At 38.0% G+C, this 21,472-nt stretch overlaps 1 long non-coding RNA gene across 1 annotated transcript in view; it reads left to right on the top strand.

Annotated features, from left to right (window-relative positions):
- Positions 1-21,472, top strand: part of LOC132324786 (uncharacterized) — a 124,030-nt gene that overhangs the window by 92,097 nt on the left and 10,461 nt on the right. The gene's annotated exons all lie outside the window — the stretch shown is intronic.

A 21,472-nucleotide genomic window follows, 5' to 3' on the forward strand; every position in this document is an offset into this window, starting at 1 on the left:
CTCTGTGTAAGCCCTGCTCAGCGATAACAAATATGTCTCTAGATTATTAACGCTGTGTTCAGCGTGGATCCGAAACCAGCCCCACACCAGCCACTGCAGGGAAAGTGAACTCCACCCCAGACAAAACCAGCACAAATTCACTGGCCTGAAATAGGCCTCCACTCTCTTGTGGTGAATAACAAAATAAGTTTAATTCATGTTAAACATGATAGATATGGAGTGTTATTTGCCAGCTGGAGGCTAAGCAGAATAATTTTGGAGTTGCTTCACATGCGCTTCTCTTCAACTTGAAGACAATTCCTCTCCCTCCAACTTGTTGCTTAAAAATACATGTTCAGGTCATTAGTAGGGTTCTGCAGGGCTCCATCCTTGAGTCTGTGCTCTTCAACATCTTCATAAATGACTTGGACACCCCACTGGAAGGGATACTAAGCAAGTTTGCCAATGATAAAAAATTGGGAGGAACTATTGAGTCCATTGAAGGCAGGGCTCTGCTCTGCTTTGGGCACTACAATGTAAGAAAGACATTATTAAAGAGTGTCCAAAAGACAGCCACAAGGATGATGAAGGGGAAGATGTAGGAGGAACAGCTGAGGTCATTTGTTCTGTTCAGCCTCAAGAAGAGGAGACTGAGGGGTTACAGTTACAGTTCATTACAGTTACAGCTTCCTCATGAGGGGAAGAGGAGAGGCAAGCATGGATCTCTTCTCTGTGGTGACCAGTGACAGGACCCAAGGGAATGGCCTGAAGTTGTGTCAGGAAGGTTTAGGTTGGATATTAGGAAAAGGTTCTTCACCCAGAGGATGGTTGGGCACTGGAACAGTGGAAGTGGTCACAGCACCAGCCTGACAGAGTTCAAGAAGTGTTTGAACAACACCCTTAGGCACAGGGTGAGACTCTTGGGGATGATGCTGTGCAGAAGGTGGACTCAAGGATCCTTGTGAGTCCTTTCCAACTCAACATATCCTGTGATTCTGTAATCATATTCTGTCTGTTTCTTTTCTGCAGAGCTAAATAAGCTGAACACTCTTTAGTCTCCTCTTGGGAGACTTACCAGTTCCTCTGTTTTTTGTAGCACCATTCTCCTGTTTGACTCTTTCCTTCTTATATGCAAGTAACCAGAATTATGCACAATATTGCAGATGATGAATATGCATGTCGGATAGCTCGTTCAGCACGCTTTAAAATCACATTTGCCTCTTTCAGGCTGCTTGATCCATGGTGGCTTACTGTTATCTCTGAGTTGATCCTGGGAGTAAACCTCTCCCACCTTCTCCTCTGTCAGCTCCAAACAATAAATTTCTCCTTTTGGGTTCCGAAGTTTTTTACTTTGGTTTCATGTTACTGCATTTCATACTGTCTCCAAACACTCCAGTCTTTCCTGAATGATACCTCAGTCACATCAGTATTGGTCTTTTAAGCAGATTTCATCCTCTTGTGCATATTTTCATGCCAAAGTTATTATAAGAAAATGTTGCTGTCAAGATTAGGTCTGCAGGAACTGTATTAGACCTTCTGCAATTTGGAGAAAGGCTTTCATGGTGTCTGCTGTAGCTCTTTTCCCCCATATAATATTACAGTATCAATCTCCATTTTACCAACTTCCTCTCATGGCATGCTACCAAATGCTTCGTTAAAATCTGATCTACTCCATTTTATTTCTCAGAAAATTAGCTGCCCTCCAAGAGAAAAAGGCTATTCTGACACTACCTGCCTTTGATAAATGATAATGTATTAATTCCCCTTTTGTCTATGCCTTTAATTGTATGTTATGTTGGTTTTAAAGATTTTTATACTACTGGGAATGAGCTAATAGTATTTTAGGCCTTAAGTTTAATTTGCAGTGACCTTGCTCCCGTGTTTTGCATTTTTAAGTGCAGATGCTATGCTGCTTGTTCCCCAGTGATACATGAAGTATCATGTTTTTCTATAGAGGGAATTCTAGAGGGAATCCCTACAGAAAGACTTCATTGTGTTAAAAATTTATCTATCATTCTGGATTTGCAATTTCTTATGTCAGATGTTTAAGTGTTCTGAAATGCAGATTCTCTCTTCCTTACTTTGCAAATGACAGTAAGCACACTTATGTATCTTTCCATCTCACATGTGGCATTCTGTCTTTTATGTTCCTTTCTTTTCTATAAAAAAATGCTGTATTTCAGTTCAGATCTGCATTACATTTAAACATCTTGTTGGTCTGTGAAATCATATAGATTATCTGCCTTATCCATTTAAGCAGGTGCAGGCATTAGCTTGTAATGGCAAAAATTAAGACTACAGGTATGGTCACCAGCCTGTCTGATGATGACAGCAAAACTATCTATATCAACCTCATGTAATATTTATTGTCAATTGTGGTAGTAATTGTGGAATTTTTAGTTGGATTTATACTGACAAGAAACTGATGGACTCTTCATGGTATTAACGTTTTGACTATGAACATGTTCAGTTGTTACTAATTCACTGTAGTGCATGTAAGCATTAAAGTGTCATTACTTTGAGGTATTTATAGATTGGAAATTAAAATCTTGCGGAGATAAATCTGACTACCATGTATCTGAGACAAAGCAAGAATTGTTGCTCATTGACTTGCCTTCTCAGAGTGAATTGTGTTTAGGCCTTTTTCTGGTCAATCTTTTATCTTTTCCTTATTGGCAAACAATTATGTATTTCAGTAATATGTAGGTGACAGACACAGGTCTGGATCAAACGATGATTTCTTTGGCCAGATTGCCTGAAGATCTTTGAGTGTCACCACTCTGGTGGGATTAAATAATTTAGTGAGAGCATAAAGACAGTATGTTCAGTGTTATCTGTATTTCTGAACAGGCTATCACCTCTTATGCCAGGTGGAAGGGTTCTAAGGATGTGTGTTTTCACTTCCAGATATGAATTACAATAATCAATTTAGCTGTGCTCTGGAAAACTTTCCCTTTTGTTGCATAATTTTCACTTTCACCACAGCTGTTAAGACCCTCTGTGATAATAAATATATATAGCTCTTTTATAATGGAGGAATTACTACTTTCAGTGAGCAGCCTTTTGCAAGTTAGCTTTTTTAAATGTAATATTCTTCTTTTGCTGTGACAGTTCAGGTCTTTGAGATCCAGCAGGTTCTGTGCTAATGTGTATCATGTGGCCATCATTAAGAGCTATTCTCACGTGCAATATCCACGTCAGAGCCAAGAATTCACGTAAATTATGTTTGGATATTATGTTCTTGCTGACTTCTCAAGTGATTTGCATGGGACCCCCTGGAATTTCCGCTGGAATTTCTGTCAAGGACTGTCTTTGATTGCACTTGTGTAAATGAAGTTTATGACTCAGTTTCTGTGGTAATTTTTCAACAATACATAAATACCTCTGTAATGCACACTGAGACCAACTTTATTTAACACTTAGAGAATGAAACATGTTTTACTGTCACTTTCTTTTTGCCTAATGCAGTTATTGTTCAATGAAGTAACTTCAAAAATATGCAGTGACCGCATTTGAGTCAAATACCAGTCTTGTTGGATTTCAAATCCCTAAATAAAGGAAGAAACATCTGGTATGTGGGTGGGAAGCCAGTACCTAAAGTAGTTCTTCCAGGAGTTTAGGGAAATGGACAAGATGAATGCACTTAATTTTCAAACTGGTCTGATACAGGAATTTCTCAGGAGCATTACTTCTGTCAGAAGAAGCAGTTGTAGTAATTGTAACAGTACCATTTGTTACACGTAACAAAGACTTTTATTTTCTATTTTTTTTCCCTACACATTTATATAAACATCTAGAGAAATAATAGGATTTATTTCTGTCTTTCTAATTATAAGTATTTTTCTGCTATACAGAAATTTCATTCATGTGTTGATAATAACCTCCTGGGTTTTGAGAGATCCACTTGGGAATTTGGCTGAAGCCCACGTGCCTGTTTGCCATTGTCCAAGTGCTTATAACTAAGTAGAGGGATCTTCAAAGTAATCTAAGAGTAACATAGTGCATATGATAACATATTTTGGAGTTTTGAGTTATTAGGATGTAACAGAACCAGACTTCTGGTTTTTTGGTTTTTTTTTTTTTGTTTCTCCTCAACTACTGGAACTAGAAATTAATATTTTCTTAAAGGTCTTTTCAATCTTATACAATCACCTGACTGACCTGACTCTGGGAGCTGGGACTTGATGATAAATACACAGTTGTTATAACAGCTATGATAAAAATGCTGCACTGTGTACCAGTATGTTGAGAGGAGGATATTAAAGCAGGTTATTTAAAATTTACTTCTATTAAGAAATTTAAGACATACAGATTATTGTCCTCAGCAGGGGAAAATTAGTTCCCAATTGCAGTACTTTTAGCTATTTATCTCCTTTTAATCTGTTTGGCTTTTAACTTTTCTCACTGGCTGGCTGTGAAAGTTAAATCTTCTGTTTTAAATTAGACTGCTTTCTTCAAAATCAAGGATGTTATACATATTTATGCATAGCATAAAATCAGTAAACAAGAACAAAATTTAAAAAAATTATTCTAAGTAGTATATTTTGCAGTTAGGTAATAGAAAAGGAAACTGAATCTACAAGCCAACAATATGAAGCACTTTTCATGGCAGGAATCCTCTTTGAAAACTTGTAAATATAATTTTTTAATTTTGGATTTTTTCTGGGTTTTGAAGGAAGCAAACAAGTTTTTTTTAATTTTCTTCCCTACTATTGCAAATTTATAAGTGTTTATCACACTGATTTCAGTTCACAATGGTGCAACATTAAGGTTTTTCAACTTTTTGAAACAATTTAGAAATAAATCTTTAAATAAGAGAACATAATGTTTTTTGTGGCTGTGTTGTTACAAAATATTGAACTATTTAAAAGAAATATTTGTAATATGCTGCACAACTATTGTGGAACATTACTAGTCTGTTTTAAATTCTTCAGCCTCTTCAAAGACAGATGTTTACCTAACTTGTCCATGCTTTGAGGTATACTATGTAGGGATATATTCCATTCTCCAGAAGTTGTTGTGATATATTCAAGACATGTTATTGTCTTTTTTTTTTCCTACAATGCATTTTTCCTTTGGCTTTTGAAGTGTGTGTGGATTGGTGGTATATGCAATTACCTGGAGTTTGTAGTGTCCTAAAGGAACTAGCATGATTTATGTGTGCAAAAGAAAACTATTGATGGAGACAAATGACCTTCCTGTCACGTTCCAGTACTGTTTGTACACCTTTCATGAGGTCTGTTTTATGCTCTTCCTGAACCTTGACTTTGCCAAAAGTCTAAAATAAGAGTATAAACTTCAGCCTAAAGGTTTTTGCTTTTTCATTCCCTGTTGCTTTTTATCCATCCCTCCTTCAGTCTGCAGACTAAAACTGTAAAGCTGACTATTTATATAAAAAGCTTGTTAGGAAGGTTTACTTCTACTTCTGCTTCAGTACAGTAAGCCAGGGTTCAAGGAATTTATTCCCTCCATTTGGACAAATGGGTTTGAAAACCCACACCCCAAAGTAAGTGTGAGTTTAAATGTTACTGAAATGGGAGTTGGATTAGGATGTCCAAACTGCATCTGGAGAAAAAAATTAGGAAGACGAGCAATAGCAAGAAATAATTCAGACCCTTGAGGGTTCCAGTCTTGTGTGTATTTAAAAATATCACAATTTTCAGCAATTTTGTATTAAAGCCAAAAAACCTCTGTTTTTTAAATTGACAAAGGGAGATTTTCCTTCTGCTTTTTATACACTGACTTCTTACCTTCAAAGATTCATTTCTCTGAAATTGAACTGCTTTCTTCCAAGTTCTTGGCCTGAGACAACTTGAAAATTGGAGTCAAGTTCTGGACTTGGTTTTCACTGGAACTGAGGAGGGGGAGGAGATGGGTTCAAATGATCAGGACTAATTAAGAATTTACTTTCTGTCTCTGAATCTAATGGGAGACTTAGATTCTCTGCTGTGAAAGTTTGAAGATTTCTTTTTTCCAAACTAATGAAGGATACTCTGGGGGAGGGAGTTTGCACTCTCCTGACTGAGGTCTGAAATGTGTAGATCCCAACTCCCACGCGTGAGTGATGTAATATGGTCATTTCCCCCCATGTTATCTAATTTTTTTGAATAGTAGGGGATGTTTCAATGGATATTCCATGACTAGAGGCTTGGACATTTTTTCTGAAACAGAAAATAAATGAATTCAATTCACCTTGGGAAGTAAAAAGAATTTGAAGTGGGTATTGAGATTGAAGCACAATGTATTATGTGTGAGTGCTCTGATCAGTCTCTCACCAGTCTGATATTGAGTGAAGAGATGGGTGACAACTTCTCAAAAGTCGTGACTCTGGCCCTTGATTGCTCTTCACTCTTGTAGTGGCTCAAAATAAATTACATCATATGTGTGAGTGGCATATTTTTTGTTTCAATACAAGGACGGACTAGAAATGAGAAAGAGGGTTTCTTGTACTGGAAACTTTCTTGTCTTTCATCATCTCTCTCTCACACACACAAAATAAATAAACTTCAGAGCTGGCTTAATCCAAGCACAAAAATTTTTGTTATTATTCAACAAGGGAATTAAGGATTCGGAACTAAGTTCTTAATTGTAATATTATGAAAAAAGCCCAATATGCCAGAAGTGACTGGAGATGATTGTTGACTAAACTCCAGGAAGAAAGGAAAGATTGCTATAGTAGGAGAGTATCTTAAGATTTTAAGAGAGGAGCTTTTTGGTGCACAAGGAAGATAGGTTTTTTTATACTGAAAATAGCCATGTGAAGCCCCAGTTTTTAAAGCCAATGTGAGAAGATAGGTTTGCCAAGCCTTTAGAATTTAGATACATCAAATTTTTTATAGAAGGTTTAAAATTTTCTGGTATGTAAGCACTACAAAGCCAGAGGTATGGTTTAACATCTGTGTAGATGTTAATAGTGTAAGTAATTTAAAGTTTTGTAGTAAAATGAACTTTTTAATAGTGTTATGTGTAAATAGAGGTTATTAATTTTAAGTGAAATTGTAGAAATGAGAAAAGTAATCTTTCCCTGAGTTATTTTAATCCTTTTTTTTCCCCAACATGCTTCATAAAAGTCAGGGAAAAACTAGATAGATTAACCATGTTTTCCATAAGGGCCATGGCAATTAGATTTTTTACATGTTTCATGTTTACGCATGTAGTGTGTTACAAACAAATGTGAAAACATTTCTATTTTCATGAATAAGGTGCAGTCCAAGGTCCTGAGCCTATGGAGATGCCTACATGTGACTCACAGAATCATCCAGGACATAAGGCCAGCAGGGACGTTCGATTGCCTTGCGTGATTTGTTCTGTAATACAAGCGGTTTCATGTTACCCATCTCAACAGTCCTGTACTGAGAAACATTTGGCTAAGCACATCTTCCAGAGAAGTGGTCAGACATGATTCAAGGATCTCAAGGGGTGGAGAGTCTGCTGCTTCTCTTGGTAGCTCATTCCAGTGATTAATCATCTCCTCTGTTTAGAGTTTGCACCTTATTTTCAACTTGCATCTGGCTTCAGCTTTCAGGCTCAGGGCTGGTTCTCTGCTGCCCAAGCTGTCCCTCTGGAACTCTGAGCATCGTGAAACATCTTAGTGGTTCTGGTGAAATGTCTCCTGCTCTTGCATACATGCAAAACTCTTGGTGGGGCATGTTTATGCCTGTGTGTGCTTTGGGATAGAGCAAATTTTGCTGTCTTTTAAAGCAGGAATTAAAATCAAATGCTCCTAGCAGTAGGTTAGGAGAAGGAGCAGTATTTTTTCTGTTTCCTGCCTACTGTATATTTGTGCAAAGACCAGCTGTGACCTAGCTTTGAATGGCTTTATTATGGTAAAAATAATTAATTAGGCTTTTCTTTAATCTGTGGTAATTAAAATCATCATTTGCTTTTTACTTCTAGAGAAACAGTTAAGGGGAAACATTTTTTCTGACTTTGCTGTTGGGCATTTCTTAGACATTATTGGTGAAATATGAATCTGACCCAAATGTATCTTAATGGCACTTTGTGTATGTTACAAAACCTGTAGGACACGCCCTTGGTTGACTTGTACTGCATGTATAATTTCTTGTTGTCAATATCTGTATTCACTCATCAGAAAATTCATTTTTTATTTCCTTTCCAGATGCCCACAAAGACTTTGCATTTCGTATTTGCATGCTCTTGGTTACTACTTGCAGTCCTGTATTTTTATACATTCTAGGTGTCAGGAAGGCATTTCCTGCATCACTTGGTTTTCTTCCACACATCCTGCATGATAATATTCCCTAGAGAGTGAGGAGCTTTTGACTCTTGAATTAAAACAATTTAGTTTTGTTTTAAAAACTTCTGTTGAAGTCTAATAATTTCTTTTAAGCTGAGGATGTTAATCTGTGAAGGATAGAGTCACCTCTAGTCTATGTTAAAGAGAGGCATGGCTGCACATGCATCAGACATGAGGCACACACTCCTTGCACACTTCTGCTAATGGCAGTAAAAATCGGTTTAAACTTCTTGGAAGATCTGCACTTCTCTATACTTTCATTGTAAGAGAGAGTAAAATTGTGCTTTTTTGCTAATAACTAATGGTACATATGGTTCAAAATGTACAGCCCAAGTAAAACCGACACTGAGTAATAGGTAAGTCATTTATGACACTTCACTATTGTGCTAAAGTATTACTGAATTCATAATCTCATGTATATAATTAATTTCTTTTAAGAAAGCCTGATCATGAGATACATTACTTAATATAATCTGTGCTATTTTTGCATGGATGAGAAGTTTTTAATGGTTCTCAGTTATATCTGCGCCATGACACCTCTGATTTGCAGAGGTATAGACAGTAATGAAGCAGAATTTTGTGGGGCAGCTGCTTGTGCCCACAGTATTCAGTAGACTTGGGACAGTTTTTCCTCATGGGACCTATGCTGTCTATATAAAAAAAAATCTTGCTGTGCCACCCATGCCAAGGTATTCCTGAGCCCAGTCTGAGGCAGTGTCAAGTGAGTGAGGTCAAAAGAATGCTATCCAGCAGGAGTTTATGACAGGAGTGTTTAGGGACCTAAGCTCCTAGTAGTAGCTTGGTTGTCTCATATGACAACTTGTTTCCTCTTCCTCTTCTGGCCTCATTCTTAGGAGGAGCCAGAACAGGCATGTGGTGAAGTGGAACTTACGGCTTCCCTAGTCTGCCCTGCTAGGATGCCATCCCAGGAGCAAATGTTTTAGTAATACTTTGCTGGTTTAATATCTCCTCAGCTAACCTGCCGGGGATGTGGAACAACTGTGAGTTCCCTTGTGTATCCCACTAGAGTTTACATGCACCAAGAGTTAAGGATTAGTTTTTACATTCTGTAAAGAAAGGATCTGGTCTTAAATCTTGGTGTTCATAATTCACATCAATAGTGAATTATGAACACCAAGTAGTGCTGCACCTGACATACACTGTTCTGGTATGGGAGCATAAGTTATTGCCAAATCCCTGATCAGCCTGGGGATTGATCAGATGGGAACTGGCTGTTGTGAATTCCTTCTGCCAGTGATTAACTTGCACGTTGTTGTTCAAGTCACCCCTGTGTATATTTACTGAAGTGTCTGCATTATTTGGCATACCTAATTTTTAAGACCATGATCCTCAGGCAAGCTGGCAAGCTGAATTTTTCAGGTAGGTAGGTTGGCAGATTCTGTTCTAAAATGTGGTTCAGAAATTGGGACCCCAAATCCAACGTGCACAGAACAATTATTAGTAAAATATTATATTCATGTGATGTTCTGCTATCTAAACTCCAGTACAAGGTTGAATCCTTTTGTGCTTTGAATTGCACAGAACATAATTCAAATGTCAGTTTGTATTTCAAGGAGTATACACTTAGGCGCTTACTAACAATTTGCTTTCAACTCCATTGTGTTGAAGGCCTGCCTGGAGAGAGAGGTGTTATTAATTAATCATTTATAACAAAATCGTGGATTTAGGCTGTGCCACATTGAAACTTCTCCAGCAAGGACACGCATCTTTATGAAAACTCACTGAGAACCTTGCTGAAGAATGTACTTACAAAATACAAAACTGAATGCTACATGAAATGAGACATCTTGTCAATGTATTTAACATGCTACTTACAGTTGGCATTTGAAATTAATTGAAATGAGAGAAGTATGCTACACATCAAGGCAGTTTCTGCATAAAATGAATATTTTAATAACTCCTTGGTTTCTTTCCTTTCTGACAGTCCTACGGTCTTAAGTGTTTTATTTTGGGGTTTTTTTGTGTTTTGTTGGGATTTTTTTTAACTTCTCCTTCTTCCACTTTAGTCAGTGGCAGTTGAAAGCAAATATTCACCAAATGTCATGTTTTCAGTATTATGTGATTAGTATGCAAACAAACACATCAGAGCAGTATAATTCTCTCTGTCTGTGATAGTCCCCTGGCTTGCATTTCAGAAGTGTTTACATCTCTGTTATAAAAAATACTTGACTACCCTCTCTGTAGATCCATGTTAGGGCTTGGAAATGCATAAGAAGGGTGGAGTTGACTGAATTGTTTGCATGGAATGAAGGAAAATGGAGCCTTGAAGTTGGAACCTGAATGTTACTGCTTCTGTTTGCTTCTCTGCTTTTTAACTAGAGAAATGCTACTGTTTCCTGATGGTGTTTCTCTTCTTAAAAGTTGTTTGGAATTTTAACACAATTAGAACATCACATGTTTTGTAGTCAGTGGTGGAGGTCCTTAAAATCAAATCTGTTGCCTTTCAGTAAGACTTCTTTTTAAATCTACAGGCTTTAGGCAAAAGGCTTGTATAGATTTCTTTGGGTTTTCTTTTTGCTGTCACACCTATACCTGTTGTTAGCTGAAACACCATTTAAGCTGCTCAAGCTATGAGGTGCAGTAAGTGTTATGTTCCACCATAGACCAGCATGTAACAGCACAACCCGGACCAAAGCAAAAACAGGTGATGGCCCCCTTGGCTCTTGCTGGAGAGGTGGCCATGGCTGGATATGTGGCTGGGATGTGGGGCAGCAGGAGGAGCTGGAGAACTGCAGAAGCTGAATGTGGGTTCTAAACCTGGATCTCCTAATTAGGCACCTGGGTGAAATGTCTGTGGAAAGGTGTTGTGAATCTCTCACAGTGCAGCAGAAAATGGTCTCCTGCTTGCTTCTCATTCTTCAGTTCCACAGATAGCCAAACTTGGATATAACTGGAATTCATCAGGATTCTGTCCTAGTGGCCTGCTTCCTATCAGTTCTTCCCTTGAGGAATGCAAGCTGTAGCACCCCAGGGAGGCTGACAGGACTGTGTGCACACACTACTAATGATCTAACTGATTAGTGACTACTAATGAGATGACCGGTCCTTGTCAGGGCCACATTCTACTGTTGTTTTGACATTAATAGGTATGAGATAGCACTTCTACAGATCAGGGTATTTGACAACCACTGAAACAGGTTTAAAAAGGAGTTCTCTCTGCTGAAGAATAGCATGGGTGGAGATACCTTGTTTAGCAACCGCAGGCTTTACAGAAACCATTCTTTTCTGCCCATAGAGAAATTTGTCATCCAACCTTGCTAGATAGCACAGTGTCTCAGAGAAATAGTTTCTGGAAGCAGGAAGCTTAAACTGGAGGTGAAGTAAGAGGGAGATCCATGCCAAAGAAAACAAACCAAGAAGGCGTTCCTATTTGAGGTACAGGCCAGCAGGTCATACGGATTATCTGAGACGTGCCAGGACACTGTCTTGGGAGTGATTACGTATTTCAGAGAGCATGTTCTTGCTCTTGTGTTTGCAGAGGCACACACGAATAATTATACTGCCCACTTGTTTTTTGACTTGCTGGAATTGAGATGAGGGAGTCTAGTGAGATTACTTTTTCTTCAGAGGCAATTGAGCTTCACAGGTTGGACACACGGCCCTAAATCAATTTTGCCTGAATTTGAGGAGATTATCAGTAGTATTTAATTGGTTCAGCTCCTCTTTGATGTTGCTATGGTTATTCCATATTTTAATATTTTTAAGAGAGACAGAGTGAGGGCCCCACTCTTGTCAGTTTGCCTTACAATAAGTTCCCTGTAAGGACAACGATTTTCCTATTGCTGTTCATTTACCAGACCTGTATCTCACACAGTGTGAGTTCATGTCTTTCCTGTTCTGCAGGCATTATTGTGGGAGCTATCATGTCCATTGTTGCTAGCTGCTTGATCCAGATTCTCAACAGTTCATGTAGCACTGCAAGCTATATGAATGTTTTGAAACCTAGGTTGCCAGGTGAAACATGCTTACCTGAAAAATTCAGGCCGAACCTACGTTTCCAATATGCAGACATTTTATATATTTGTAAAACAAACAAAAATGCATTTAGAAAGAACAGTGTCTCCTACTCCTGCTGTTAATTAACAACTGCCTAAGCAAAGAACATACCTCCATGGTAAAATGTGACTCACCATGGGTAATGAGCTCTGTCGTGTCTTTCTGTCTTAGATGGTTGTAAAAGAGTAAAGACTTTTCATATAAGGCTCTGTGTTAGCTTCCAGCTTCCTTGTCCAAAGCTCCCTTGTAATCTAAGTGGGATTTGCATGCACATTTTCAGGAAGAACATGCTGCACATTTAAATATGGGTATATAAGTTTGTAGCAAACATATGTTCTCCAGTCTGGAGATGATTCCCTTTTCATTCTCTTGAAAGGGTTGTAGACATCTTGGGTGATGTAAATCTCAGAGCACCTCTGCTTTTCTGGAGTGTATATTGAGTAGCAGTCAGCAGCGTGGATAGGATATGGAAGTGTGGGCTTTAGGTTTGCATTTTGCTGCTGAGATCTCAGCATGACTGAATCCACTTCATTGAACTTTGTTGGATTGCTGGGGTTTAATTTGTCAGTAACAAGTGTGGATTCTAGGAGCTACTGTTATTTGGGAAATATAAGAAAAAAGCTCAGGTAACATCATTTAATTTCCATTTATTCTTAAGATGATTCCTGTAATAGATCCCAAATGCTCCCTTGTTAAGGTCTGTGTTTTGTATATACTTCTGTGGGGTTTAATTATGGTATTCACAAATTCCTCCAGTCGGTAAGCAGAGTTCACACATACAAAAATAATATGCTGGCCTTCTTTCAAATTATGATAAGAACACAGAGATGGCTTCATTTGACAGTGATGAGGACACAGTCTTTGAAGCAGGCGTTGTTTCTGATCTGTTTTCCTATATTTGTAGGTTGATGAGATTAAGAAGGAGGAGAATATGGATTTGTACCAGTGCAATAGCAACTAAACCATAAAAATGGATTTGTCAGAACTGGAAATACATAGTGTTTGAAATGAAACATTTTTAAGAACTGAATTTGTAAAGGAATGTGTATTGTGAACATAGCAGGGAAGGGCTTTCTGAAAACCAGATATATTCAAGGCAGGCTTTCCATTTCATAGGTAATTTAACTTAGAGGTGTTTTACAAGAAAGGAATTGGTATTAGCCCCTGAAAGAGGTTTGAGTGTATCTCCACTGGATGTCAGTAAAAGTCAAGGAACAGAAAACAAAATGAGGTATTGCAAATACGTTGATCTCATTTTCAAAAATGTCAATCAATTGTTATCCCCAAATTTTCAGGCAGATGAATGACATCGGGCCAGGTACTCAAATTATGGGGTACTGAACACTTTGCTCTTGTCTTTTCAATGACAGACAAATCTTTCCTTTTCTTAGAAAAAAGTCTCAAGGTTTTTTCAAACTCTAGCCAAGACTGAACCATAAAAGTGTGACTGTGGTGTTCTTCACCTGAAAGGGTTGCCATTTTTTTCAAGCTGATAAAAAATACTATTTCCAAAGAAGCCAGAAGAAATAGCTAACATGCTATTTACTGTTGCCCTTGTTTGTTCTTCAGTAGGATTCTTTACCCAGAATTGCTAAGAAATCTCAACACTGGCTTTTCTGGAAAGACATCATCCAATATATCATAAATTATGTAAGTAATAAAAAGACTGAAAACCAGGGAATCTACAATGCTGGTGCTATTATTTCTTTCTGCAGAAGAATAAGGAAGTGCACTGCTCACACTTTTGAGGATCTGAGACTTTAATGGAATAAGCTTTGAAGACCTCTCATCCCAAGAACTTTAAACTGTTGGATTGATTACCACTGATGGCAGTATTCATTTAACTTGGCAAAGGAACAGATTGTGACCTACAGAGCTTTAGTTTCAAAAGAGCTGTCCCTATTATGTGCCACATGTATTCATGCAAAGTAATTTTATCTTAAAAAATAGCTCCTGGTCTGAGCATGTTAACAGGCTAAGGTTTTTTTCCAGGAGAGCTCTAGGATAGATGAGATTAATCTAGCACTGGATTTTATACCAGCTCTGTGTCTTGCAATGTATGGGTTCTCCCACTGCTGTTCACATAAAAGTTTTCAAAAATTTCTGTGAAGTTTCCTGCATTTGGGCAAAAGGAGCTCTCAGGTGCTCCATTTTAGAACAAGATTTCCTAAGGCTCTCCCATCCTGAGACCTGTAGATTGGTGGGAGCTCGTTTAGCCTCTAAGTTGAATATTAGCTTTCTGGATTCTTAGCTGAATCTCTGGTAGTCTTAAAGTGTAGCGTGGGTGGCTGAATCAGTAGGTGCAGCAGTTCATAAATGGAGTGAAAGAACTTTTTGAAGGTCTTAAATTCAACTCTTGATAAGGATGACAAACTTGCAGAAGCTGATTAAATTGTCAGTGATTCATGTGATGACTTAAGGCTCTGTGTTTTACAGAAACTTCACTAAGGAAATCCAGTGTTGTAAAATTTCCTTGGATTATTACTAATTTTTTATGGTTTTGTTTTTGGTTTTTTAAAAATTTTTAGTTTGAAAATATTCAAAGGTTTTAGCAAACTGTAGCCACTGAGGATAATCCAAAGTCCATTTTTAACAAGGCTAATGTAATATTTGTCTTTATGTTTACCTTTCAGTTCCTTCACTTTTCTACAGATAACTTTGCTATTTTTTTGAAGCCCTTTTTCACATATCTGATTGGTGGGCTAGCAGAAATAGAGATGACAGAAAAAGAAAAAAAGAATATAGATATCTACAGAGTCAAAATAATCTCTCCATTGTAAAGGATATAATCATGCACTCTTTGTTTTCCCAGGAGTAGCAGTCATCTGGTCAAGCAGCAATGTGCACAGGTAGCTCCAGACTGGTCAAAGCATGTGCTGTCACTTGGCTAGTCCAGCATGAAGTGTTGGGGGAAACACAGGAGAAGGAAAGCCACAGGAGAGAGAGAGTCAGCTGAGCAGGGAAGGAAGCATTAGGAGCTGTAGATTAGGAATCCATAGATAATATGTTTCAGTAATTCTGTTTGTAAAACTGCTCCTTGGGGTCATAGCTTCACAGGAAGATTGGCTGGCAGAAAGCAACAGGAGCTGCTGGAGGCCAAGAGGGCCCTCTCTTTGAATGCAGATGATCACTGAGAACAATGAATCCTTGTGGGGGTTTGTCTTCAGTGGCTTCTATGACAAATATCCAATGACCTTTGAAGGCAATTTACTCTGGTGTTTCACTAGCCTAAGATTTGGTATTTTTCCTAATGTCAAGACCAAATCTTTCTTGCTAAAATTTAAGCTTATTACTGCTTAGATTCCCATTCCCACTGGGAATACATTGAACTCTTTTTATGTGTGCAGAAAGCTGTCTTGTCCTCAAAAATAACCTGTGTTACTTCATCAGGATTGGATCAGGCTCTGATTTAAGTTCTGAAGAGTTTCTGGTAAGCATTCAATATAGAAGTTGACTATAGTGGTAGAATATAATGCACATCATACCATATAAAAAGCATTCATAATACCATATGAAATTTTTTTAAACTATTTATTTCATAGCCCATGGCTGTTGCTTTTTACAACTTTCTTTCTAAAAAAAAAGCAAAAAAGTATTCTTCCTGACTCTCACAGAAAGTTGTTTTTTCTTTGGAATTTTCGAGTAAAACTTGCAATTTGTCAGGAATAAAAATGTAACTTGCATAGAAGAGCTACATCTTATTGGCTGGTATAGAAATGTGAGTTAAAGACCACATTAAATTATAGAAGTTAATAACAGCTTAAATATTAGATAACAGTGAATAAAGGTAATATATCAAAACTATTTGTTAAAATATGGTAGGGAGGAGGGCTGGTTAAACTAATAATTTTTCTTCTAGTCTAGAACATATGTGAAGTTTGAATACCTGAAATATATAAGACATACCATGTCGCAAATTTAAAGTTGCTTCTGTGTTCCCTTGAAAGGTTAAATTTCAGAAGGAGATTCTGAATACTGAGTGCTCCTTTATAATTTTTTTTCCATGTTATAAGAACAACACAGTCTATAAACGAATAAGTTTATTTTTGCTAGCACATTTTGGAAGAATGCACCCATCCTCAATATGAACTAAGCATGCTCCTCTGCTCAGGAGGGAAGTGTAAAGTGCTGTTCAGAAAATTTTCCATGATCCTTTCCTCAATGCTTGATTTTTCATCTGGAGCACAGACTTAAAAACAGTATAAATCAATGCCTAACTACTGGGTGCTAACCACGAGGCCTTTCTAACACAGACAAAGCATCATGAGCCATGTGTCAGCTGGTTCAGTGCAGGGCTTTTCACTGCACTCCTGTGTTGCCAAACACATCAGCTGTGAGAACTAGCAAAGTGATTCATGGCATGGTCTTTGCAGCACCTCTGTCATATCATTTTGGCTGCCTACAAAGAGATACTAGCAGTATCAGGGAAGGCTGTGGTTAGTGGATGTTGGTCTCAGAGGTCTGATAAACATGCCTATAATCAGCACTTTTTAGTACTTGTTTTCTTGTTGTTGGGTGTTGATATGGTGCCCAAGGACTTCATTAGAAGCAGGAGAGCAAAACAAGTAAAGGGAGAATACTGGCTGTGGAAGGCTTTAGCTTAAGATGCAGGAAACAGTAGGAAGAAATGAAATAAAGTTTGATATGGGAGAATGAATCATGAAGCATGTGGTTTTTGGAGGCTGCATATATTTCTTTATGTGTTTGATATCCAGTCCTAGTTGACATGCATGACTGTACAGCCTGAAATGTGTTAAACATTTTTGAAGGTATTTGGAAAAGGGCAAGTTGGGTTTAGTTGTCAGCGCAGTGTTACCTGCGTTGTTGAAGTATTGCATAATCTTGCTTATGTTCTATAGCAGGGGATGGATTATTTTAAATCTGATGCAAAAATTGTTTCATGCTTGCACTCAACTGCTTTAAACATTTATCATGTATAACATATTTTCAAGCATAATCAAAGCGTTAAAATATACTTCAGTGAAGATTTCTGGAACAAACAGTTATTAGACACTTTCATTGAATCTTCTAGTTAGTTTTCTAAAACTGAAACTATCCATCCCTAATTAAAAAACCTCTGAATCTTAAAACTGCTAATTATGATAAGTATTGCTTGGTTGCTGATGGTTTGTTGGACCTGCTGCTTTTCTTAAGTGTTCTCTGTAGTCTCCATTTGCTTTGGAGTAATGTGATTCAAAGAGGGCCAAATGCAGGTGCAGTTGTAATTTTCTCCAATGAAAATGTCATTCTCCTAACACTGAATTTGGTTTTGCCTGATGATGACTGCATTCTGGCAACACCTTGTGGGTGTGTCAGCTTCTTTCTTGTTACATGTGTACAATGTACACATGTAACAAGAAAGATGCTCCTTGTTCCTCTTGCTCAGGATTTAGAACTTGAAAAACACGATTCTCTTGATGAGCTTTGAGAGCGGTGTGTTTTCTTTCCCCATTACCACGTCCATAAACTCTGAAAGCATGTCAGCAATGTAATCTTTGAATTCAATAGTAAGAGAAATAAGAGATATTCTTGTGAGGAATGAATGCCCTGGTAATTGATTTGAGATGGCATTGAGATGGTATCTGGAGAGTCTTTTGTTTGGATGCAGTTTTGGAATGCTGAGATTTTGATCTTATAATGGAAGTAAAATGGTTGAAGTACAAGCTGTGATGGATGGAGAATTAAGGGCATCATTATGAAAAGAGCAGGAAGAAAAGAGACTTTTGAGGCTTTTGTTTTTCGAGGGAACCTTAATGAGAGAACATGGCTAACAGATGCAAGGGCCTCAAAGTCTATGGTGGCAGGCATCAGTGCAAAACCCAGTGACAAATATTTCTTGCTGAGTAGAGCAGAGAAGTAGGAACTTGGAAAGCTTGGAAGATGGGCAGTACAGGCTGGCAGCAGGCAATTGCCATGGACATCAGCAGCAAAAGCAGAGTTGGGAAAGAAGGGGCCGCATAGAGGACATGGGCTCATTGCAGACAGAAACTGTGATATTTTTCTTCATTTCTTTTGCTTTGGGGTGTGAGAATTTCACATCATTGAGTTTTCAGGAACTAAGAACAACTGCTTTCAGTCCACACCCAAAATAAGTGAAGAATAGCAATGAAATGAGTGACTCAGAGAAATGACTGAGTCTAAATCCTGCGACTGATTGGATGGAATGTTTTCTTGAGTCTTAGACATCTGTATCGGACTTCTGAGCTTGTTTTGGTGCTTGCTTTTCCAAATATCTGGGAGCTGAATATTTTCCAATCCATATTTGGAAATAGTTGATTCATTCATAAGGATAATATTCTTGCTATTCAGGAAATGCAGTAGTTTGCTCACAGATCTCATTCAAATGATGGTATAAAACTATCTGTTATTTTAATTTCTAAAATAGTATCAAATCATTTACTGAGAACTCTAAATAAAAACGCAAGGGATAGGAGGAGCTGCCTGTGAGTAACCTAGGTAAAACAGAGGAAATGCTGTTCTTTTATTTTAAAAAGTTGATATTTAGTTAGCTGCTCCTTGTCTCAAAATGTAAAATATTGCTAAGTGATATTTCCTTTTAATGATAAGATGGGGTCCTGTGCATCACATGAGTTGGAATTCCTCCCAGAAAAACCTCTGAACAAGAAATTGGCCACCACATAGTCTACTCTTTGCTTGCATTGCAAACTTGCTGTTGTGTTTCTTATGGGATTAAGAAGGACTCTGTATGTGTAGGTGGGACCAGGATATAATTAAGCAGCGCTCTTAAAGGAATATCAGCTTTGGGTGATAGGAACAGGAATATTATGTGTGATCTTGTAGTTCCCCAATGTAATTTGTGTTGGGCTTCTGGTCAGAGCTGTGCAACAGACCTGAAGAAAGCCAGATCATTGCTTTTGGGAGTACTACTGGACTTGCACTTTTAACTCAGGTATTATCCTAACTACAGAGCAAGGGGAGAGGTATCTCTGCCAGCTGATGATGAAATCCTGCAACCATGTGCCTGCAAATAGTGTATTTTTTAAAAACATTGAGCTTACATTTGTTTCTCTCTCTTTTCACTCTTTTTAAAGAAGTTATCAATGACCTCTTCCTGGGATTAAAAAAAAAAAAAACAACCCAACAACAAAACAGCTTATAAAATAAATTTTTTAAGGTCAAGTCCACAGAACTGGAGATGGGGAGTTTTTTGAAAGAACACAAACGAGTGACATACCTAATTTGCATCCAAAGTCACTGAGAAAGCTTATGGCAGAGCAGAGAAGAGAATACAGGTGACCCCACCACAGCCATAGACATGCCCTCCCTTTTTCAGTTTGGGATTTTTGGGTTTTGTCTTTCCTTCTTGCATTTTTTATTTTTTTCCCAATAGCTTCCATGGGTCTACATGCCACAAAAATAGTTCAGAAAAACAGCTTTTATTTCTGTTTTCTTGATGACCTTTTAAAAGTTTATAAACAATCAGAATAGAGCTTGTTGCCACAAGAATCAACTATAGAATCAATGAAGTTAAGGTGGTTGCTAAGGGAAGGCCACGTATACTTGTGATGTAAGTCTGAGTGCCAGAGCCCATCCTTTAACAAGACAGAGGCTTTGTGGGGTGAGGGGATGTTTGTGTGTGTGTGATTCTTCGGCAAGGAGGGCTGCTGAAATCTGAATTCAGCTTAGCAGTGTTGATTTAATGTACCTTTCTTTGTTATGGCAACAGAAGGGAACATATCTTTTGAAATATCTAATCTTGCTTCCCCCGTTGACCTTGTTCTTGATAAACAGTATTAAATATCCTTGTAGGAAATATGCTTTAGTGAGTGTGCTGGAAGTATGTGAAAATGCATATAACTCCAGAAGTGAAGAGCAGCAAGCTACTTGTAATACAGACTGAATTAGCCCTTCACCTTTTTCCTTTCAAAGTTCATCATTTCAAAGGAATCACCCCAGATACAACAGCTTTGATGTTGTGAGAGGTGAGTTCTCATCCTTGGCCACTTTGGAGGCTTATCTCAGCATGTAAAAAATTTTTCTTGGTTGTAAAGCGTTAACTCAGCAGCTGCTGTACTTCCACTCTTCATGGTGGCTGAAGTCATGAAGACTTCCCTTCATCCCTGCCATTCCCAGCAGATCTTTTGACCTTTTGGAGATTTTGGCAGCTGGTCTTACTGAAAAGGACTAGAGAACTGGCCTTGCTAGCTGGGCAGTGGCATGACGATGGCCAGAGAATCAGTTTTTGGGTGCCTGCACTTTTCCTCAGCTTTGTGGTGTGCTTCTTGGCTGCAGCTGGACTATCAGACCATTGTGTATTGAACAATCGCTGAACAAAATGGGATTTAAAAAAACACAATACACAATATGGATTGTCAGCCCAAGGTTACTGCACAATCAGAGTGAATAGTTAAGTCATAATGTAAATATTTTTACTTCAGGTGTTTATAAAAGTAATATAGAGAACAGGATATCTCAGAGGTGTTTAATGAAAGAATTAGGAATGTTTCCCTTGAAGGCCTCCAAATCAGATCTCACTTAAGGTAGCAGCAAGGTAGCTTGCAAACTGTGAATATTTAGCACAGGAGATTTCTGACTCTCATCACAAAATAACAGCCCTGGAAAAGTGCTAGCTACCAATCTAAGAGAGACCAGCAATTCCCTCACCATAGAGATTTATCCTCTTGAGCTGCTGTTTACCTGAGTCAGGGTTAACACTCTGGCTGGGCTGCCTACTTCCAGTGCTTGTATCTACCTTCCCTTTGCAAAGAGCTGTTGCTCCGGAAAGTTTAATCAGCCAATCTGGAGGTCAAACAAGACGTGGAGAACAAATATCACTTTGCAGTTTGTTCCATCAGTGGTAATAGATGGGTATTAGTGCAGTGGTGCCTAGTCCCAGTCTGAAAAATACAGAGTACCTCAGGGATAGGAGACCTACAGAAAACAGATTTGTGTAAAACAGGGTTATAAAATTGTTTGCATATGCAATGTTTCATTAGTAGTTGTCTTCCTTTTTTTTTTTTTTATTTTACTCTTGGGGTTTTAATTTTTTTCATTAGGTTGGTGTGAGTCACTGTTGGTGAGAGTGCAGGAAGGGGTGTGTTTTGAAGAAGGGAATATAAAGGCCAAGAGATAAGCTGCATGCATTCCAGGTTCAGGGAGTATATTTTGGAAGGTTTTGGCTCTAAAAGTGACAAACTGTAAATACAATTAAAGTATTTTGGTATTACAAGCCAATGGAGCTTTACTCTTTTGTGTCAG

Source organism: Haemorhous mexicanus, chromosome 3 (assembly GCF_027477595.1).
Source record: "Haemorhous mexicanus isolate bHaeMex1 chromosome 3, bHaeMex1.pri, whole genome shotgun sequence".
Taxonomy (NCBI): domain Eukaryota; kingdom Metazoa; phylum Chordata; class Aves; order Passeriformes; family Fringillidae; genus Haemorhous; species Haemorhous mexicanus.